Raw genomic sequence first — 20,910 nt, 5'->3', positions numbered from 1 at the left:
CGACTAGCACTTCGGAGTACGCACTGTTTCCGTCTTGACCGCCCCCTCCCCCGCCAGCGCGCGCGCGCATGCCCGGCCGCCCCCCCCCCCATACACAGAACATCAATTCTGCACCCTTGATTTGCTTCAGTCACCCCGCGTACAACTAACGCATGTGCAACCAGGCACACACACCGAGCAAGGAAGCACCTTGGCGTCAAACATTGAAATCGAGGCTCAAAACTTTGGAACCGGTTTGAGCCTTGTTGGCGGGAAGACAAAACCAGGGGTAAAGGTTCCTACCTGGGGAGCATCTTTCTCTCCTCTCTCCCCCCTCCCCAGATCCCTCAAACAATACTTCGCTTTTCTTTTAGCAGTAAAAACAAACAAACAAACACTAAATCATAGACTTGACCCTCTCCAAACTTGCATTTCACTCGCAAATGCGCTTACACGGCCGCTGGAATCCTAGTCTGAAAACCTTCGGAACGGCCCGCGGCTCTCCTGTCCTCTTCTTAGCCCATCCCCAGATGTCCCACACTTCCTTTCTTTTCCTCCTCCTCTTTCCCATCCTCTCGCCTGGCTTATTTACTCTCGTGATTGGAACGGCTCCATTCCCTTGGTGGTATCAATATTAACAAACTCGGTAAAAGCAAGAGGCTGATCAGATACATCTCATTTCAATTTCAAATGAGACGATAGAAAAGAGAGATTGCCCATCTGACTTGCGAAATCCTGGTCCCCCCCCCCCCCTCGTTTATTATTAAAAGAACTAAATCCTACAGTGTTTACCAAAATGAGTGGAAGCGAAACACACCTCATATTCTAGACAGGGCACGCTGGTCGTTGAGTAGAGTTAGCTGATGGGTCTCTTTCACACACGTAGACACGTATATAATCATATATATTTTTCATATATATTTCCTCCTGATTCTCTTGTCTTTTCCCTCGCAGCAGTCTTTGATACAGTAAGAGTTTGATCAAAAGATAAACGAAGCCATCAGGTTTTGAAGGTGTTGAAAAATGAAGATAATAACACCGGCTTCGGATGTCATTATTTTGCACTGAATATTTAAAGACATCCTTCGGCAGAGATGAATCTACTCGGGTTGGGTAGCCTCAGCCGCCACCTTTGTCCCTCTACCTCCCTCTCGCTCGCTGTCTTGTCAATTTCATCCTGCAGAGAAACTTATTCACGGTTCTTCTCTATACTGTCCTAGCCGTAACTCCCGAGGAGGAGACTAGACGTGTATATATATATATACACCTATTTACACACGTTCTTAGTTCGGAATTGTATCCTGATTCAAGCCTTCCACTGAGATACATACACTTACCTCGAAGTAAGCCCCATTGCACTCATCGCACCGCGCGGTTAGAGCCCTATCCACGTTCTTCAAATCTAGTGGCGGACTAAATGAAAATTAGTTCGCATTTACATCCTCATTAGACAGGACAGGTTTGTTTGTTTGTTTTGTATGTCAATTAGCTGCCTCTCCTCTCTTTCTCACCTCCCGCCTTACCAAAAGTGCTTCCCCGTAGACTCTGCCGTTCAGATTTCTGGGACGCTTAAAATCCTATCGATCACAACAAAGTCTTAAAACCCCCCCACTATCTTTAAAATTCGGAGCGTGCAGAGTGCAATTTAAAGTAGAAAATAAGCAAGTGGAGAAAGTTGAGGGATTTCTTTATCATTTCCCAGGAGAAAGAAAGAAAGAAAGAGATAGGGTCATAGTTAAATTAAGGTTGCAGTCCTGAGCACACTTACTTGGGAGAGGCGAGGGGGGAACCCCTTTTGAATTCCGTGGGACTGACTTCTGAGTAAACATGCCTAGGATCTAGCTACAAGAGTGTTTGATTATTTAGTGTTTGTTTTCCTCCCATTTGCTTTTGCGGGGTGCGCAAAGGGAGGGGTGTGTGTGCTGGAGAAAATAGCGCCGTTTTTCTGGCGAAAGACGAATAGTTCTTTATTGTCTTCTGCTAGCAATCATTCAATTAAACGTCATTGCCTGGAACAGAAGTTTGAAGTGTTTACACACGTAAATACCGCGATAGCCCCCCACCCATTGAGATGACAAAATGCAAGAGAATTTCTTTTTCCCACTGTAGATTCTTCTTTACCGTGTGTGTGTGTGTGTGTGTGTGTTTGGAAGAGTCTCTGTGTGGGGGTGGGATCACTCTTCGATGCAAATCAAGCCTCAGTTAGGAGACAGCCGCGTTGGGGGATCGATCACGCCGAGGGAGCGTTGGGGGGGGGGAATTGTAAACAGGGCGGGGTGAGGGGTATAATTTGCAGTTCACGCGGGTGAGAGGCGCGATGCGACGCACCCTTACACTGGATTATTGTTATTAAGATTCGAGATCAGACATAACAACCTTTACCGCTCAGGGGTTAAAAGCCACACCGCCCGCGCGGAGTTGATAATGAAGGCATCGCTCCACAGACAGAGAAATGCCAATTGATTTTCGCAGAGCGGGTTTTTTTTTTTTTTTTTGTCCCCTACAAATCCCACCGCTATATCTATTATACTTTATATAAAACACCTACACGCTTAAGCCACCCTCCACATCCAGTTTCTATTCCGTGGAAAGGTGTCTTCCGACTGACTTCAAAATGTCCAAAAATAAAGAAAAAGGGGGAAAGATATATATATATATATATATATATATATATATATATATAAATCAAGTTAAAGTTAACATTTTCAAACACGATTTATTTTACTCCTAAATAGTTATCTATCCCCGCTTCCTCCATCCTACCTAAAACACGCGCGCAATTCTCCCAAATCTTCCGGTTAAGAACTCGCGATTGCGATAAATCCGAAGTAGTTATGTGGAGAAATAAATCTTTCCGTGCATTTGTAAACAAACAAAAAAAAGTTTCGTAAGATTTCAAAAAAATATTTCTCCTAGAATCGTTTTTAAATTATTATTATTTATACTGGGCATTTCAAGGACCCATGTCTCGGATATGAGATGGGGGGATAAGGAGAGAAAATAATACGACTTGATATATAAAATACTTAGTCTCAATTTCATAAACACTTGAAAATGGGTTTTTAAGAGGTTTGGCCGGAATATATATATATATATATATATATCTCCCCCTTCAAATGTGCAAAATCTCCGTATCACAATCTTCCTACTCCCCCCCCCCATTGTGCGTTTCAATGTGCAAATTTATTATTCTACGGTGGTGAATTTAACCTCCAACGCCCTGTCAAACGCCTCCGTATCTTGGCTTAAAGACTTTCCAAGATAAAGATAAACAAACAAACAAATAAACCGGAGCCTGGGAGCTTTCAAAGATATCCATCAAACTCCTAAAACAGGCTCGGAATGTGTTTCCACCCAGGAGCGGTAAGTGAAGGGTTTCCTTAAATTGTCTGTTTCCCTATCAATAGTCTGTGATCAAGCGATTCATTTCAACCCCTCAAGTTGAAAAAGGAGGGGGGAGGGGAAGTTACTTCCACCGTATTTTAAGTGGGCCATCCACATCACCCTCCCCCACCCCTTTTTGATTTATTTTCTAATGATCATCCTGCAGAACGCGAGGCCCAAAATCGAATGCGTTGCCATTATTACGGACAACTAATAATTGATCATTGCTGGGCCAGGTCAGCTTTTAGCCTTATAATTGAATCATAAGCAATGCCAGTTGAGAAAACAAGAGAAGGGAGGGGGGAAGCATCCAAGTGAAAAGGAGAAATATTCCCCCACCCCCAGAAAAGAGAGATGGAATTGACCAATGTCATAAGCAATGAAGAGTAAACATATTTGGTTTGATTGCTTCTTTCTTTCTTGTGGGGGTGGGGGCACTCTCCGGATAACTACTGGATTTATCTATTTATTTTTACACCTTAGCTGTCCCAGATCTTACATGCAAACTGGTCATTGGGAGATTTTCAGTGATCACTCCCAATTTGTAAGGAAAATAATGGAATCAGACTGAATCCATCAGGCTCTCCGTACACAACCCTTCTTAATTTTGCACTTTTAAGCTGTTTTATTACATCTCTGGCATTGCATATGTTTGTTTCAGATGAGAAGCACATCCTTCTGAAGGATCTTGCCAAATTTCAAGAGGTAGAAAATGTGGACCAAGCAAATCTGCTGGAGGAAAGGGCAGCATTGTAAGATACTTTTGAAAAGAAGTAAAATAAACTCAGATCCTTATATTTCTTTATAATACCCCATGTATGTGTCTGATGAAGTAGGCTGTAGACGCTGATACCAACAACAGACCAACTAACCCATGAGAAAGTTCCTACGGGTCTCGGCTTGTGCACCCCCAGGCTGTAATTCTGCATATGGTTAGGCCTCTTAAATTAATGGGGCATAATCCAATAACAAAATTAGCCAAAGACTATGTCCCATGGGTTTAAATAAGTCACAACTAAATCTCATTTCATTACTTTCTAGAGAGATTAGGATTACAGGGTTAGCCAAGATCCAAATAACTGCTTGTCACCTGATCCTATCTTGTCTCTTCAGAAGTAAGTCCAACTGAGTTCAGTGGGCTTACTCCCATGTAAGTGTTCATAGTGCTGTGGCCTTTTGCTTGCTATCATCTTTCTTTCTTTCTTTCTTTCTTTCTTTCTTTCTTTCTTTCTTTCTTTCTTTCTGGGATCAGCTGAGGCCTATACCACACACCATTTTTGAAGCTTCTCTCAGCTTCAAAAGAGGTTTGCTTTGTGGCACAGAAATGGGAGGTCTACTGATCCAGGAAAAAAAGAAAAAGAAAAAGTCTACAGGCCCTTCTTGGGTTGGGATCAGTTGCATAATCCTTTAGGTCCTGGCCCATATATTTAAGGGTGTCATCTCATCTACAAACACCCCCCACCTGGGTTTTGGGAGTGCAATGGCTCCTTTCAAGATAACTGATGCTAACAGTTATAGCTGTATAGTTCCAGTAGCAGCAGTATTACTGTCATTTGGAAAGATCAGAAACTTCCTTCCCATTCCATTTTGTGTCATGGAGAATCTTGAGTATCTCAAAACTAAAAATAAACTTTTAAGCAATCCAGCAAAAGGGATTGGTTTCCCCATTTTTCTTTTGCTTAGATTTATATGACTCCTCATCTGCAAACTGGAGCTGGATGCCCAAATGTTGTCTATTTGTTTTGATTTCTCTGCTCATGCCTCATGTTATTCCTTTTCTTTGAATGCCAGATGACTGGGACAAGCAACAGGGTAAGGCTGTTTGTTGCCCTTCTTGCCATGCTCCTGAGCTTCATTGAGGTCTGTGGCAGCTGGTGGTGGAAACAGAGCACTAGGCTAAATGCATCTTTGAAATTATCCAACAAGGCTTAAGCACTACAAATACTTCACTATAGAGCAATGGTGGGTGGACTTCAGCCTTGCAGGGTCCATTCTGTTTCTTACTAGAATGCAGAGGTCTACCAGCCAGTGCTAGACACAAAATGGTAGCTCAGGGCGTGGAATTAAGGATCTATGATCAGTTATGAACCATACACTGGCATATATACAAATCGACATGTGAGTTACTACACATCAGGGATTCTAACCTAACACTCTAAACCTGGTCAGGAGAGCTGAACAAAAATTTGTGTCAAAAGGAACCCATTAGTACTCCTATTTTACAGATGAGCAATGCTGAGGCCCAGAAATAAGCAATTAGCACAAGGCCAGCCACAGCAGAAGGTGTGTTTTTTTCTTGCAGTTTTACTCTCGTTAAAGCACTGGAAGAGAGAAAGCTCTGGAGATCTACTATAAGTCACCTAGCAGGGGCATTGCTAGGCTTGGGGCCATGGGCCTCCAGCCCCCGATCTATTTCCCAGGGCCCCCAATCTATTTTACAGAGCCCTGTGTGTCCATTGGTGCACTCAGCCATGCAGGGGGAAATTTTTCAAGACTGTTTGCCGATGGGGAGGGAAAGGATAACTCTCTACTTCTCACATATTGCAATCTCTCTCTCTCCCCCACCCCCCGGCTCCCACTGTAAGGCAATTAAGCTTAGAAAGAAACTTTCTCCATTGGCTTGGGATGATCTGGGTCAGAGTAGAAATTAATTGAAGAATTTCTTTTATTGGCAATTATTTGAATGATAAATTAATCAGCTAGTTTTGCCTCATGTGAAATTTAAAAAGTAACTATTTCTTACTTCGTGTATATGGATATAACTGATCATATGCAAATTTTATGCAGATTTGTGTTCCATGGGCCTGGCCCCTGAATCTTTAAGTGCCTAGAAATGCTCCTGTCACCCAGAGATCTACCCCAAACTACATTCTGCCTGCCCCTGCTATAGACAATGTGTATATTTGAGTCTTTGAAGGTTTTAAAGTGGAAATTAAAGCCTCTGTTATTCCAGCAGGCCTTCCCTTTTGAGAACTCTCATTCTTTTTTGTTGACAGTTACATACTGTTTTTATGCAGTGTTGTTTTTATTGTTTTTTGTTGTTAAATTGTTTTTAACTTTGTGCACCAGTGCAAGTATTTGTATATAGGTGGCTTATAAATTGAATAAAATAATAAATAATATTTAATGTGACTGAGTCTCCACCGGCACTTTGAAACTAGTGTCCATGTAACCTCAGCATTTGTAGGTTACAGACTGTCTGTTCAGGTGTTCTAATTACGTTTGCAAATTCAACATTCCTTTTCCCTCTAACCCTTCCCCCCATTCATTAATTTGACCAGAATGATTATTACTTTGTAATATTGATTATGTGGAAACCATGATATTCTTCCTAGGCAGGCCCATCCACTGATTAAGGGAGCTTCACCCATTCATTGATTGTCATGCTTTTAGCCAATGGATCAATCTATTCATCTATTAGAATCAATCCTATAGTCTACTACAGGATAGGACACTTGAGTGAGGATATTTAATAAAGAGAAATTTCTCTTCACTAAATGACAGAGAGAAATCATGTGTTAACAGCTGTGAGAAAAATCATCTTAAATGTCTTTTCTGAATCAGGAGAGGGGCATTGATTATTTTCAACAAGACCTTTACTGCTCAACAGAGCCATATGGAAATGGCCTCTCACAATTCTCGACCCTACTGGTGGTGGGCAGAGAAATTAGGGGGAGAATTTCACTGAACTTCTCCAGAGAGAGGAGAAATTCTCAAATGTTTCTCACAGGTAGGGATCACCATTGGCAGGGGCTGTAGCACAGTTTCTTTCTTTTGTCATAAGTGTGTGTGTGTGTGTGTGTGTGTGTATGTGTGTGCTGCCACTGCAAATGTCAACTCTGTTGGCAGCTTGGCCCCCATTTTGCATCCACCACAGTGCAAGGGTGTGTGTGTGTGTGGGGGGGCAGTGTTGTGTCTAGCTCCAGGGAAGAGGTGGAGCTACTGCTGTGTCTAAATCTGTCCTCCAATTTCCTGAAAGCTTTCTTCCCCTATGAAAGAAGCTTCCATTGTTTTGCCTTATTCTCAGGGTGTTCTAGAATTGATTTTTGTGATGTTTTTGTGCTTACCTAATCACTGCAAAGCGGCTGAGGGTGCGGTGTGTTTTCTTCCTATTAACTCATCTCTCCATTGCTCTGCAGCCTCCCAGGCTGCCTGTGCTTCCAGATCTGAAAAAAGCCCCATGGGAGGAATTACTTCATTAAGGGTGTAATCCTATGCATGATGCTGGGAGGTGTAGGACCTTTTTTCTGTCAAAACATTTATTTATTTTTTATGTATGTATGTATGTATGTATTTATTTCATTTCTATACCGCCCAATAGCTGAAGCTCTCTGGGCAGTTCACAAACATGCAAAGAATTGTGCCCTAAATCTTCCCCTGGCCTTGAATTCAAATGTGGGAAGCTGATGAGGCTGCAGACTGCAAGAGAGATGATTTCACAGTGAAAAACAGGAAACGTGTGCATACTCCTTGGCCTCCTAATTAAGGTAACCATGAGAAATCCAACCTCAGTCCATGAGAATTTCTCAGAAATGTACTTCACCACTGAATTTCATTTCAAAAGCAAATGCTTTTCTATCATATTGAATGAGAATGGTAAAAAAAAAAAAAAAAGTGGGATACATGTTCAGCATGGCACTAGTGCTAGAAGAAAAGGGGGACTGTGCAGAGTAATCAGAGTAATACATGATTTTAATTTTTTTAAAAAAAAAATACGATGGATGAAATGCCATGCAATCCTCAGTCACACTTTCAGTGGTTCCAGCTCCTCAGGAAGTATGTTTAGGATTGCACCATTAGTTGATCAATTCCCCCACTAATGCTTTCAGCCATTTTAGAGTTATATATAATCCCAACACCTACTTTTTTTTAAGGAAATGGTTTGAGAAGTAGTAGAGATGTCACTAAAAAGTTGTCTGACGTCATAAAAGCAATGGGGTTGGATCCCGACTCAGTCATACTTAGAGAGCAGACCACTGAAATACAAGAGACTAAGGGAGCAATGATATGGCTACTAGACACTGTCTAGAGGGCCATAGGATGTGATCTTTTCTGGGAACTGACCTCAGAGCCCAGCCCACGCTCCGAGGTTGGTTCCTGGAAAACCGACTTCCCCCCACGTCTGCTGCGCTGCCTTGGAGGCAGGGCAGAGAAGCCCCGTCTCTGTGCTCAGAAGAGGAGCACAGAGCAACTGAAAAGGGCTGGGGCTGGGGACGTTCTGGGGCAGGGAAAGTGGAGTTGCACGTATGACACATCCTATGTGTCATACACACAGCCTCCTCTCCCGGTCGCCCCTGCCTCATGGCTAGACAGCCAAAAACAGCTGTCTAGTGGAAAATAGCAGGGCAAGATAGGTGCAGAGGGAACGATCCCCCCCTCATGCCTCTCCTGCCTCGCTTAGGATAGATGGTCCCCTCCAAGTTCGGAGTCAGCAGCCTGTCTTGATAGGATTGTGCTCTAAAGGCACAATTGACCTCCGCCCCCCCCCAACTCATGCAATAAGCCATAGATCTGAGCAGGGAAGGGAGGGTTGAACCTTCCCATCCCTGTGCACTGAGGTGCGTGTGCATGCATGCCTAACTGGCACCTTCTTTCAGGCTCCCCTGTCCTTGCCATCCAAACAACTTTATTCAGGTGTTGTAAGATGTAACTATATAGAAATTAAGGCTGCAATCCTATATACACACTTACCTGGGAGTAAATTCCATTGAGCTCAATGTGGCTTACTTCTGAGTACCCATATAGAATTGCACTGTTCAACAGCAAACTGAATGGCAAATCAGTTAAAAGCCAAATGTTTGATTGGCTAAGAGATATTTAATCGGCCTACATGACTCCTAATTATATTTTTGCATGTAGAAACTGATGTGGTCTCTGCAGTTGTTCTCTGTTGCTGGCAAAATATAAATCATTTCCCCTTAACACTATTGTAAATGATGGCATATCATTTGTAAGGGGTTTAGCTTATTTAAGCATTCTAAATAATTGCACAATTTGTATCTGGAAAGAATTAGGCTTCTGAAAGGACTTATTAACAGCGCTGGAGGTCTCCTGTGTTCCTTCGTGGTCTCGTTTTAATTTTCCATCTTGGGGGAGAAAAGTCAACTTAAAAAAAAAAAAAAGTGTTTTTTTGGTATGTGTGTGTGTGTGTGTGTTTTTTTACAAAAGAAGTACCCTGCCATTATCAAAAAGTTAATGGCAGCTTATGAAGCATAAAAATGAAAAAGCACCCTACATTAAATGCTCCCATGAAGTAAAATCAATGGTTTCTGGTGTTGCATTTTTGGAACTAGCACCCTGTTCTTCAACTGGAGCATTCACTTTCCAAGGCTGGAGTGATTCCTGCGCTGATGCTGATACATCAGCACATTTGATGGCAATGGGTTGGATCCAGACTAAGGGTGTCTCTACATTAAGCAAAACAACAACAACATCCTTTCTGGGGCTTTCTGTTTTCGCTTTCTTTGTGGGATTAGGATGGGCTTCTTTACAGGAGACATGTAGTTTGCATACTTGTGCTGTACTGTTTCCATACAGCCCCTAGACACACTTACTTGGGACTAAGACCCATTGAAGTCAATGGGACTTACTTCTGAGTAGACATAAATGTGTGTTGTATGTTTGCAACCCTCGGCACACTTACTTGAGAGTAAGCCCCCCTGAACTTAAGGGGGTGCTCTGACTCAACAGAGGACTTTGATTCTGAGCCTGGTGGGGTGAGGGATCAGATCTGTCTCCCTTCATTGCAGTGAGGCATTTTACTGTCTTCTCCCTCCAACTGGCAATTGAGAGACATGTGGTCTGAATCAAGGAAAGTCCCCCCCCCCCCAGCAAGTTCATGGTGCTAAGCCAGCATTACACACTGCTGATATGGCGCCATCAACTTTCATAACGAGTTTATCTTCCATCTTTTTGAAAGCCCAATAAAGGAGAAAATGTGTGCAAGGCATCATGGAGGTTGAGGGCATCATGTAAAGCACCCGCAAAATTCTGCGAGTGACCAATCACGAGCGTGCAATAAATCGCTCATGTAGAGACACACTAAGTCTGTTGAAAGTTCCTATTGCAATCAATGGGCCTCAAGTTAAGTCATGGCTATCTTGATCCATTGATTTCAATGGGCGCTAAGTTCAACTAACTCATGTATCAGTTTCAACAGGTATCAGGGAAGGGGAAGTGAAGAGGTACATTCTCAGCCGCTTTCAAAGCCTGATGAGGAGCAGGGCTTTGCGAGGCTTTTCAGCCTGCTGTATGTTTGTTTAAACACCAGTGCCATGCCGAAAATTTCCCCCACCTGTTTTTTGACCATTCTCATTCAATTTGATAGAAAACAAATTGCTTTCAAAAAGAAATTCAAAGGAGAAGGAATTTCAAAGTAATTCTCCTGGGCTCGATTTGGGGTTCTTGTGCTTACCTGACCTATGAGGTGGCTGAGGAGTGTGTGTGGCTGTCCTGTCTGTCATTGTACAGTAATCTCTGTGGCAGCCTGTAGCCTCCTCAGCTTCCCACACTTCAATTAAAGCCATCATGAGGAAGGCACCATGATGAGGCAATTCCTCCAACTGGGCTTTTTCAGTTCAGAAAGTGCAGGTGGCCTGGGAGACTGCAGAACAATGGGAAGATGTGTAATAGAGAGAGAAAACACACACACAGCACCCTTGGGCACCTTGCATTGATTAGGCAAGCTCAAAACCCAAAAGAAATTCAAAATTCTGCCTCAGAAAAGTGGAAGACTCAACATAGTTGCTGTTGCCACTTGCAGGAGCAGTGCAATAAACCAAAAAATGCTTAGGAAAAAAGAAAAGAGCTGTGCTACAGGCAGCCCCTGCCAACAGTGAGCCTATCTGTGAGAAAATGTTGGAGAATTTCTCCTCCCCTAGGAGAAACTCAGTGAAATTATGAGTTTCCCCCCGCTTTCTTCCCACAATAGGCTGGAGAATTTTGAGAGGCTGTTGGTGTACAGCTCTATTAAAAACCCTTTCTTTGAAAGCAATGGTGGGGAAGAGCTACACCAGAATACAGTTTGGCTGAATTCCAGTGGTGGGCGAGGTCAAAGGCAAGAAGGGTGGGGCCAAAACGCAAAAACAAAAACCCCACACACCAAAAAACAAAAACAAAACCCCAACCCCCAAATGTCAGCATATAGTTTAAAGCTCTTCCTGCCCTTCAGAGAGGCATTTCAACCTTTTAGAATCTAGAAAAACTGCACAAAAGCCGGAAACGACCAAACGGTGGTCTATTTGATAAAGATTTTATTTTAGTGCTGTGCCAAAAATTTCTCCCACATTTTTTCTGACCATTCTCATTCAGTTTGATAGAAGAGAAATTGCTTCTGAAAAGAAATTTAGTACTGAAGAAATTTTGGAGAAATTCTTATAGGTTGGGCTTCCCTTACTTGGGAGGTGGCCAAGGAGTGAGGAGCGGTGTCCTGTTTTTCATTGTACGATCATCTCTCTGGCCTCCTGCAGCCTCCGCAGCTTCCCACACTTCAATTCAAGCCCAGTTTAAGGCTGCATGAGGTAATTCCTCCCATGGGGCTTTTTCAGTTCAGGATGTGCAAGCAGCCTGGGAGGCTAACTGTGATTAAGTAAGCTCAAAAACACCACCCAAAGGAATTCAACATAAATTATAGGCTGTCCTGAGAAGGAGGCAGAACAATAGAAGCCCCTTTCATGGAGGAAGAAAACTTTCTGGAAATTGGAGGGCAGATTTCTGCAAAACACTAACTCCACCTCATCTCTGGACACAACTCTTCCCCTTGCCCAACACCTGCACTGCGGTGGATGCAAAATGGGGGCCAGCCTGCCAACAAGAGTTGATGCTGTTGCAGCATGAAGACCCCCAAACCCTTTACCAAAATTGAAAGAAGCTGTGATACAAGCCCTGCCAATGGGGAGCCGTACCTGGGAGAAACTGTTGAGAATTTCTCCTTCCCCTGGAGAAATTCAGTGAAATTATCTCCCAAATTTCTCTGCCCACAAATAAGGTGGAGAATTTTGGGAGGTCATTTGCACACAGCTCTACTTTATTTTGCCTTCTGGTGTATTATAAATCATTAGAGCATTCTGGTCTGTGGATTGTTAGGTCTGTGTGATAACATTTGTTATTCCATTTGTATCCTGTCTCCAAGGAGGGAAATCAATATGATGGAGTGAGATTCCTTTTTATCCTTACAGCTAGGGCATGTAATAAGCAGGATTCCAACCCAGCACTCTGTTTGCCACACCACATCTTATCACATCTTGCCCTGAGGGATAGATTTGGCTTGCCGACCCAGGAGCAGCCAGCGTCCTAGACCCCTGCAGCTGATATACATTTTTAGGATTCTGGGACAGAACCTGCATGCAGCGAAACCAACTTCTGTACTTAGACCCTGCTCTTGCGTCTTTCACAGCAGACATTACTTCGTATTGCAGACTTAAGCAAGTGAGAGCGGATCAAGCAGGTCAAGGCATAATAGCAGAGCAGGGCATGATTTTTCTGGTCAGTTGGCAACCTGCACCGATTAAGGTTGCACTCCTATGCACACATACCTGGGAGTAAGTCCTCTTAAACTCAGTGGGGCTTACTTCTGAGTAGACCCTAATAACATTGCACTGCACTGCACACTTTTGTGGTTTCCAGGTAGGCCTCAGTCGCTACCTTTGTCTTAAAATCAACTAGTTCCCTTGGTGTTTTTCTAACACCCCGATAGATGACATAATTGTAGAAACCTATTCTCTCTACTCTCCCACCCTCACCCCAATCAGCAAACAGCTCCCTCAGTGTTGAAACAAGAGAGAAAACAACTACATTTCTGTGAATGTGTCAAAGATGCACAATATATTGGCAATCTCAGAATTCTGGTTCAGTCCTCTGGAAACACCGGGCATAAAAATCACTTTAAATGGGTTACACTTTACAAACTTCCCAATGAAAGCGTCACTGTTGATAGACATTTCTCTTTGCATGTGTCTGTCACTTTGATGTAATATGCATTTTCAGTGAAGGTAAGAGAGGGTGGTAGTGTAGTGATGGGGAGGGGGAGGCTTTAAGGTGGCAATTTAGCAGCAAGACATGCTGTGAATTCCAGATGTCAGAAAATACTCCGTTTGCCGTTGCTTGAGTGTATAAATAAGCCAGGAGAAAGGAAAAGTTGAGTATTGAAAAGACACTCACTCACCAAAACATGACCAATGAACTAGTATTGTACCTGGGCTTATTTGTTTTAACTCACCCCCCCCCCACACACACACACCTGCCTCTCCAAGTAGCTCTGGATGTACTTTCAGCCTCATAACAACAACCCTGAAAAGTAATTTGGGGACAAGACATTAATTAATTAATTAATTACATTTATATCCTGCCTTTTTTCCTCTTTAAGAAACCTGAGGTGGTGTACATACTCCCCCTCCTCTCCATTTTATCCTCACAACAACAACCCTGTGAGGTAGGTTGGGCTGAGAGGCAGTGACTGGCCCAAAGTCAGCCAGTGAGCTTCCAGTGGGGACTAGAACCTGGATCTCCTGACTCCCAGTCCAACAATAGTCTAGCCACTACACCACACTGGATCTCATCCTGAGCCTTTTCTGTAGCAGCACTCCATGGAGCTTTTTCTGAAGGGGGGTAAGGTTGATTCCATTTCTATTGGGTTTTAGACAGGCAGTGAAAACAGTACTGTTTTGGCAGGCTTTTTGCTTTTAAGGTCGTTTGGCCTGTTTTAAAGAATGTTTTCTTTATGCTTTTATTGAATTTCATGTAATGGTATGTTATTTTGAGAACCCTGGTGTGCAGAAAGGTGATGAATAAATACTTTATATCAGGGGCATTGAACCTCTTTTAGCCCAATGTCTGAATTCTGTCTGAAATAGGCTGTCACCGGCCACATCGCAGTGATGGATGGAGCCAAAGGCAAAAAATACCAGCATATTTTAGGTTAATGCTCTTACTGTGGGTCATTAAGCCTTAAGAGACACAACTGGGAGGGGGGGACTGCACAAAACCTGGGAAACCACCAAATGATAGGTGGTTGGGGGAAAGGAATGGATCCAAGGGAAGGGGTGTGGTTTTGGAGAACCCCTCAGGGCCAAATTTGGCCTCTAGGCCTGAGTTTCTGTAACCCTGCTTTCAATTAATCAATCAATCGATCAATCTTAAGGGTGAAAAAGAGTGTCTTACCAAGGTCCATCCATTGAGCTTCCTGCTTGAAACTGGAATACAGGTCTTTCTAGTCCAAGGCCAACACACGGTTTGCCTGGGCAGTTCCAAATCAATCCAAACATGGAATACATTGTGTAATGGAGTTTGTTCAGATTCATACATTTCTCTGTTAGGGTGGCTGTGTGCCCTACTTTACAGACAGCCATAAACAGCTGTCAGAGGACATGCCTCTGTCTGAAGGCATCTTGTAATGGAAGGACCGTTCAGTCCAAGGCCAGATTAAAGGGAAGTTTAATCTGGATCTGGAAGTTGCCCATCAAGAGCTAACACCTGGATGGTCCTCTGAGCAGCAGGCACACAGGTCACCTGCTCAGACTTTCCCACTATAGTGAGATGCAGTTCTGTTTCTATTTAAATTATAGTTAGTTTATTTCTAGTAAATTTATATCTCACTCTATAAATCAGCATATGCAAAATGTTTGGGAATTGGTATCCTCTTTTTGGGGTGATACATTTCCTCTTTTCTTTTCTTTTTTGGTGATGGGGAAGTGGCCATCTTAGGCCACATTCTGATGCATGTTTAGACAGAAAAAAGTCCTACAACTCCCAGCATGCCCCAGCCAGTGTTGCTGGATTGCACCATTAGTGAGGCAGCCACACTGGTGTTTTTCAGACCCCTCAGGTGAAGGCCTTTTTATTCTTGTGCAGCACAACCCATACACGTCTGCTTAGAGATGTAAGCCCCATTGAGTTCCATGGGACTTACCCCAGGTAAGTGTGTATAGGATTGTAGCTCAAGATTTTTAACTGAGCAAAGTGTCTCTGCTGCCTTCGTTTGGCTAATTCTGTAGGTGTTATTGTCTGTTGTTGTGGCTATTGCAAACTTCATTGGTGCCTTTTTATTGTTTTAATTGAATTTTTTTTTTTGCCCCTTTAGATATTTTCAGCGGAAAAGTAGCATACACATATCCTAAATATAAATCCAGAAATTGCTCAGGTGAGCAATTTTATTGGAATCCAATAACTGGATTTTTATTTGTGTTGTAATAAGTTTGGTATTGAGTTTTGTTCAAGTTCACTATTGACCTATAATACATCACTTTACAAGGGTGGTGTGACAATCTACAACTTATTTCCTTTTTGGAATTTTCTGTTGGTCCATAGCTGTTAAAGACAAAAGGGTATATGATTTTTATAATATATTTTTCTCCCTTCCCTTCCAAAAAACAATAACTGTATTTTCATTTTAATTTCAATGCTACTGATTTAGGAATTGCATTTCTTCTACAAAGTGTTTGGGACCCTTTTGCTTTCATGATCTCAAAACCTAGGTGCCCCAAACCTATGCTTTATGGATCATCTAAACACTTATTAAACTTCAAAGGTTGCCAAAAGCTCTACTTATTTTGATTTAGGGAAATAATTTAAATTAATTGCTGGTGCTTTGTGTAGAAAATATGTAATCCAATACATTTCTCTAGTCTCCAGCTTTGAATCACTTGCAGACTCATAAACTACTTTGCTAATGTTTCCTCTTCTGGAGGAATTTAATGCAACATATATGTGAAAAGAACGCGGGTAATAATGGAGAGCCGATATTACCTATGTTTGCCTGCTTATAATCTGGCACAACTATTAGTAGATATCTATAAATCTGAGACTGCCAGATGCCTCTTATTTTAAGATGTCTTTATTATTGCCAGAAGTCCTTTTACAAGTTTGCATATATTTATTCCTCCCCCAAGAATATCCACATCCCCTAGGAAATAGGGCAGGATCTCAAAATGTCCTTTAGCTTGGCATTTTCGCTCTGCAAAAAGTCATTCACAAATGTAAGATCCAATTAAATTCATAAATGTTCTTTTTGTTGGCCAAATGTAAGCAATGCCCAGTTTGTAAAATCCAAGGAGAACAAGTTCAAAATCATAATACTTAGCATTTGTATAGCACTTTTGAGTGTTCAAAATACTTCTTCCCATGCATTGCCTAATAGTAATCCTTCACGACAACCCTGTAAGGTAAATCAGTATTATTATCTCCATATTTCAGATGGGAGAACTGAGGCTGGGAGTGAGTGGCTTACCTAAGGCCATTTAGTGAGTTAGGCAGAGGCCAGATTTGAACTAGAGATGTTCTGATTTGTAGCTCAGTCTCTTAGACATTATGCTACACCAGCTAACACAAAATGATGTCTTTACGGACTTCATTCTTATTTAGTCTTTTTTGGGGGGGGCGGTATTTGAACACACTCCCAATGACTTGAATTTAGGGATGTACAAAACCCTGCTTACCTGGCTCTGCTGGGTTCTGCTGGGGGGGGGAGGCGTTCCGTCCCTCCCCCCGGAATCCTCGCCGGGGGGGGGGAGGCACGGAGCACCTCCCCCTGGAATCCTGGCCGGCCGGCTCTGCTCCACAGGGATTCCGCAGAGCCGCTGGCCGGCTCCGCCAGCAGCTGGACATCCAGCCGCTGGCTAGCAGGGACACAAATGGCTGCGGCCATAGCCGCCGCCGTTTGCGTCCCTGAATTCAGCCGTGATAGGCTACATAAAGACTTGCATAGCCTATCATGTCTGGGTTAAAAAAAACAAAAACACAACACGTACGCAAATGGCGGCGGCTACGGCCACCGCCATTTGCGTTCCTTATTTTCACCATCTTACTCTACGTAAATATTTACATAGACTAAGACAGCCAAAATAAGGGGGAACGCAAATAGCATCCGCTATGCTATTTGCGTTCCCCCTTATTTTCGCAGTCTTAGTCTATGTAAATATTTACGTAGACTAAGATGGCCAAAAAAAAGGAACGCAAATGGCGGCGGCCGTAGCCGCCATTTGCGTATGCTTTTTTTTTAAACTCAGATGTGATAGGCTACGTAAGTATTTACGTAGCCTATCACGAATGGGGAAAAAACAAACAAACACAGACTGCAAATGGCGGTGGCGGCGGCAGCAGGTCGGAAGACCAGCCACTGCCACCGAAGCTGCCGCTGGAGCTGCCGCCATCCGGAACATCCGCCCCAGGTAAGTCTCATCCCGGGGGGATCCGCGGGGTGGTGGGGGGGCAGGCCGTTCCACCACGGAGTTTGAGGGGCCGAAGGCACTGGCATTCAGCCTCACTGAGATCCGTGGCGGAATTCTCTGACATCTCTACTTGAATTGCAGAAGATGTGGTTGGGAGAATGGCAGTGACAGTGGTGTTTATGACAGTTTCAATGTACTAATAAAGATCAGCCATTTGTATGTGGATATTTGAACTTTTCACATGCAAGCTTTCATGAGATGATTTGTACAATGAATCTGAAGTGAAGGATCAAAAATGATTACCAGATGAATTAGCCTGACTTAGGTATAGCAGAGAAATCCACCACGGACTCCAATGAGGCCCGATTCTTTAGAATCCACCCCCCCCCCGGAGACCATGGTGGAACAGACTACCCCTGTCACCCCCCAAAATCCCCCTGCGATGGACCCTACCTGACAGCAGCTGGTCTGGGTCATCGTCTTCATTCCGCAGCCATCCGCTGCCAGGCTGTGGAACAAAATGGCATCCGGCATAGTGGATGCCATTTGCGTCGCTGCCCTTGGCCGTGATTGGCTATGTAAATATTTACGTAGCTTATCACGGCAAAGAGCAGGGATGCAAATGGCATAGCAGATGCCTTTTCAATCCCTGCCCTTTGCTGTGATTGGCTTCATAATTATTTACATAGCCAATCACAAAAAGAGCAGGGGCACAAATGGCATCTGCTACGCCATTTGCGTCCCTGCTCTTTGCCAATCATGGCCAAGGGCAGGGATGCAAATGGCGTCCCCTATGCCGGATGCCATTTGTGGCTGCAGCCTGGCAGCAGACGGAAGTCCGGCTGCGGGTGGCCCCGGCCAGCGGCTCCACAGACTTGCCACGGAGCGGAGCCATCTGGGAAGGATTCCGGGGGGAGGGACGGATCGCTTCCCTCCCCGCGGACGCCCAGACTGGACCGGGGTGAGTATTCTGTACACCCCTAGCCTGACTCCATCTGTTCAGTGGAAAAAGTCATTTAAAAAAATCTCAAGTAAAGAGAGACCATGCTGAAACATTATGTTCTGTTAGCAAGGGGTGGAGGAATTGGTCAATTTTGGTTGTGTTCAGTTTATCATTTTTCCAATCTTAAATTCACTTTGTCCCAAACTTTGAGATTTTTTGTTTTAAAGTTCACATTAACATCTGCATGTAGTTTTGTATGCATTTCTCTTAATACATGCATTTTTGTATGAATTTTTGCCTAATATGCACATTTTTTGCAAACAATTTTTCCAAATGCAATGCATTTTTGAATGCTATTTTCACTAATACCCTAAGTTTTGTATGCATTTTCTCCTAATGTACACTTCTTTTTGTATGCACATTTTGATTGGAGGAACATTGCAAAACTCAGAAAAGTGAGAATTTCTACTGATAACTGAGCTTCGGTTCATGTATTGGTTTGAAAGTGCAAAATTAGCTAAATTCATATCAAAATGCAAAGAGAACAAATTTCTCCCTACCATTGCCTTTGATTGCTTGTTTCTTGGTGAGTATCAGGGCTATAGAACCTGTGAACGAAAACTCACAGTGCTACTGGGGCTGGACCTGGAAAACCCATGGTTCTATGCACAGCTGCCACATGACATGTGTGGTAACCCACCACGGCTGTAGCGTGGACCATTGGCTCTCCTCAACACAAAGGACTGTAAAGGCTTCCTGTTTAGGCTGGGCAAGGATGGTCTTTACTGGCTTCTTCTTGATAGGTTTTCCTCAGACACCCACAAGGCCATATGCAGCTCACCAGCAATGTATTAGGGCCTGCCAGGCCCTTGACAACCCCTCAGTTTTTGTAGTGCGAGGGAGGCAGCAACTCTAGGGGGGAGGGGGTTATCAAACTTCAGGTGGGCTGCCCTACATGGCTGTTGGGATGTGCTTGGCTTGGTGGATCCCAAGGCATGCAGTCCTGGTATATATAGTCCAGACGCTGGCCAGCTATTTCAGTGGAAGACCATAAGGACTGCTTTGTTGGATCAAACCACGTATCCAGCTAGCTGAGCATTGCAGTCTCAACAATGGTCATCCAGATGGCCTCTGGGAACCTCCCATACTGGTGACACTCATTGGTTATTGTTTGTCCTCAGTGTCTTATACTCAGAGGCACAAACTTCTCAGCCTCTCAATGGTACCATGAGGATAATGCTGTGGGGCCACCTAGCAGGACTCTTGAAAGAATTGAGATAATATATGCAAAATGCTTACTAAATAATATTATTTCTATTTTCTCAGGTTCCATTTCCACTACCCTGATATATGAGGTGAATAGTATTAGCTTACCCTGCAGCTCTGTCAATGACATTACTGGAAAATGCTGAGAAATTACTGAGAAATAATAAGTATTATTATTCTGCCTTTCCCCCTCCCTCCCCTAACATTGATGGATTTTTAAAAGATATGTTTTGAACATCTTGCCAGGGATGGCCCAAAATCCACCTGGCACCCCCACACTGGTAAAATAATAATAATAATAATAATAATAATAATATCATCAAAATAAATGGCAACCTGCTGCCTTTTCATAGGACTTCAAAATCTGCCTAATGGTAGGTCCAGCTCTGTATGCTGAAACCCTCACTTTATGCTCCCTGCCCAGGGAGAAGATACCAATTTCCAAATAAATGAATGAAGAAATATAAGGAAAAACCAATGGAAAGTTCTTGAGCTGGTTTATTTGCCACAATCCAACATGGGAGTGGGAGATGTTTATCAGCAACCACCAGACAGCAATGTAGAAGAAAGAGTCTTAATTTCTGTCAGAGACAGCCTTTTACTGCTGTTGATGGCTTGCACCAGTGCCCATTCTGAGAAATGGAAGAGCTACAGGCAACTTCACTCAAGACACCCTATTGATTGACTGCTTCCTTTTGCCTCCCTGAAGCAAAATGCAAAAACTGGGGAAAGAAAAGAAAAGAAGGGAAGAAAAAAATAAAGGAAGGAAGGTGATAGTGGCAATTGAGAGAGAAACATCTTGTCAGAGGAGACGTGTGGCAAGCTGCATCTTCCCATCATTCAAAAGGAGATGTGTTTGTGCATGGATATTTCTGATATTCAGCACCGAGGACAGCTGTAAATCACACTCATAGCTGCAATCAAGATACATTTCAATGTGTCTGTAATGTTCTCTCGATAAAAGGTATCACTAGAATTCCATTCCATTCCTCTCCTCCCTGCCCCCCTCCACAGTTGCCCTTACAGGAAACTTTTTCTCCTTTTTTGCAGGGGGGTTGCTCTTTTTTTTATTATTTCGCATTGACTCCTTGCACCTCTCGTATAGCTTCCCTGACACAATCAATCGAGAGTATAACAGGAGAGCATTGCTGTTCATAAATAATACATATTTGGGTC

General features: G+C 43.3%; 1 long non-coding RNA gene across 1 annotated transcript in view; it reads left to right on the top strand.

Annotated features, from left to right (window-relative positions):
* LOC146338860 (uncharacterized) overlaps positions 1-20,910 on the top strand; it is a 24,816-nt gene extending 3,906 nt beyond the window's left edge. The window contains exons 3-5 of the long non-coding RNA XR_014784657.1: positions 4,025-4,115; positions 19,795-19,823; positions 20,159-20,910. This is a non-coding gene — a long non-coding RNA (uncharacterized LOC146338860). The remainder of the gene's footprint in view (positions 1-4,024; positions 4,116-19,794; positions 19,824-20,158) is intronic.

Source organism: Heloderma suspectum, chromosome 8 (genome assembly GCF_057233095.1).
Source record: "Heloderma suspectum isolate Gila_16-S chromosome 8, 16-S_ref, whole genome shotgun sequence".
NCBI lineage: Eukaryota > Metazoa > Chordata > Lepidosauria > Squamata > Helodermatidae > Heloderma > Heloderma suspectum.
Note: the sequence above shows the minus strand (reverse complement) of the source record. Positions and strands in the feature narration are given on the sequence as shown.